The following is a 2,871-nucleotide window of genomic DNA, read 5'->3' as shown; positions in this document are numbered from 1 at the left end:
TCCTCGAGGAGCGAAAGGAGATGAATGTCAGGGGCTCCCGCTTGTGGCTGTGTCTCTTGAACCATTGATTGTCATGTGAAATGAGAAAGAGAGATGGAACTGGCCAGACTGTTCACTGGGGTCTTTGCACACATGGTTTTCCCAAGTGTTAGCAAGAAAGGGACTTGGGTGAACTCACCCAGAAGCTGGAAAAGCATGAAGATGCTAATGTTGGGGATGTGACTTATGATATCAAAGAGTGACTGTGGGAGGCTCCTGCAGTCCAAGGACTGAGAGTAGATCCCAGTATTGTGATTAGAGAAAGGGAGGCTTGCTTTCCTGCTGCTTTGGACCTCCAGCTCTACAATGACCGTGTTCTTCCACTCCACTATTATTTCAGAACAAAAATACTTCTTTGTTTGTTTGTTTGTTTTTTGAGGTAGGGTCTCACTCTGGCCCAAGCTGACCTGGAATTCACTATGTAGTCTCAGGGTCGCCTTGAACTCAGAGATCCTCCTACTTCTGCCTCCCAAGTGCTGAGATTAAAGGTATGTGCCACTACACCTGTCTCAAAAATAATTCTTTTATTTGGTTTTTCAATAGAGAGTCTCCTGGTGGCACATGCCTTCAAGAGGCAGAGGTAGGGGTATTGCCATGACTTTGAAGCCACCCTGAGATTACATAGTGAATTCTAGGTCAGCCTGGACGAGAGCGAGACCCTACCTCAAAAAGAAAAATGTCTCGTGTAGCCTAGGCTGGCGGTAAACTTGCTTCCATCTTCCAAGTACTGGAATTACAGGCATGAGCCAACCAAATTTAAAAATCCACCCAAGCTTAAGCTTTACTATTATTGCACTTTTTTTTTTTTTAACTGAGAAAAAATAGGAGCAAGGTAGATTTTGGATAGGTAGTCAGCCAGGGAAAGGCCTGAAGAGGGAGAACAAAGATGTCACTCCCACTTGCCCTGGCAAAACTAGAATCCAGCCTCTGATCCAGTCTCATTCCTCAGCCACAGTGCCCCCTTCCCCAGTCTGGCATTCCCAAGTAGGCTGCCCCCTCTTGGGCCAGTCCCTTTAGTCTCTCTCTACCTAGTTCACTGGAGCTGCCAGTAAAACCCATCCTAATTCACTATAAGAGAGGCTAGCTGTACGGCCAAGGGGTCTCTGATGCCTGACCCTTGGGGTCCCTGTTCTGGTTAATTCTTTCCTTATTCCAGCCTGCAATGGGGAGAGGGGGAAGAAAATTTCTTCCTTCTCATTTTGTTATTCTCTTCTTAACTATGGGACCTTTACTACCCGATCTCTTAGCTTTTTGCCTAATGTGAAGGTGAAAAGGCTTAATATCTTCCTATTCCACTTAGCACACGAGTGTGTCCTTTAAGGTGTGGGGGAAGAGGGATTTCTTCCCTCTTATTTTGTTAAGACCCTTTCAGTTTTCTCTCTGCTCCATTCCCATGCCCTGCTTCCCAAATGGGCTCTCAGGCCCTACCTTTCCTGTGTGTGTGTGTGTGTGTGCTAGCCTTTCCTTGGATACTAATTTTCCCTAAATAAATCTCACAATAACTCTCTTGAAGTCTGTTTCCTCCTTTTTTGGTTTTTCGAGGTAGGGTCTCACTCTGGTCCAGACTGACCTGGAATTAACAATGCAGTCTCAGTGTGGCCTCGAACTCATGGAGATCTTCCTACCTCTGTCTCCCAAGTGCTGGGATTAAAGGCGTGAACCACCATGTCCAGCTCCTCCATTCTTTGATTGGTAAATGCACAAGAATCTAATAGTTGGGATTCATAGGCCAGGGGAAAGCCCTTGTACTCCCAAAATCCTGTAACAGAAATGAATTGTTCCGCTTTATTAGATTCATTTTGCCCCTGACAAATGCCAGGTAACATGCCTGGCCCCCTAACAAAATTAGGGTACAGAGACTGGTAAACTGGTAATGCATGCACATTACCGTCTTATCTTTACCAACTGGGGAAGAAAAATTATAACCAAATGGAAGAAGGCTAATGGTAAATATTTGTTACTGGGGGAGGGGGGATTTGCTTTGTGTCTTTGTGAGTATATGGGAAGATAGCATTGCTAATGTGTGGATGGATTTATCTTAGTTGGGTAACAGACAATAGCTTGTGTGTATTGAGCATTAATCTCCCTGAGATACCAGTGAGTGTACCACTTTACAGATGAGGAAATTGAGGCTGAGAGCTACGTGGTGGGAGGTCACCTGCTTTAAAGGGCCATGGTCAGGTCTGCTCCTCCAAAAGCCAATCTTGTAACCAAACACTCGCCCATGTATGGTCCCTGCTAAGGCAGTAACATTGCGTTATTAGTCATCCCTACGCCAAGACAAGCAAACCAAAACTTAGACTTCCAAACAGGCAAGAGGCAAGTGCTCCCTAGGCAACCCTAACCACTATGGGTACATCCCACCCATAGCCTGGGTTCTATTGACCGCCTGGGCAATTGCTTCACCTCTATCCATGACGCATGTCTGTCAGAGCCCAGCAAGTGCAATATGGAGCAGCTGTCCTTGCAGGGGCCTCCCAGCTGCAGCCCAGCCTTCTGAGCCATAGATGTCTTGCAGGTGAACAGCAGTGACAGATTTTCCTCTGGAGAATTCTTTGCTGCTTTGACTAGGGCTGAGTAATTGATCCTAATGGGAATGTGCCCTGTTGTTTTAGGACCATTTTAATTCATGTTAATTAACTCAGAACAGTGGTCTTGTGAGAAGATCCAGGGCTCATCTTATAATTAGGCAGCCTTTGGATGCTAGTACAAATTATAGTACCTGAAACATTTCCCTGCCCTTTATAGGGTAGAATGTTATTTTTAAATCAAGTATGTCCCCCCTCCGCACTCATTGAATAAATCAGAGGTATGTTTTAATTTGGTTTTTCT

Source organism: Jaculus jaculus, chromosome 2 (assembly GCF_020740685.1).
Source record: "Jaculus jaculus isolate mJacJac1 chromosome 2, mJacJac1.mat.Y.cur, whole genome shotgun sequence".
Lineage (NCBI taxonomy): Eukaryota > Metazoa > Chordata > Mammalia > Rodentia > Dipodidae > Jaculus > Jaculus jaculus.
The sequence above is the reverse complement of the archived record's forward strand: the minus strand, read 5'-3'. Positions refer to the sequence as shown.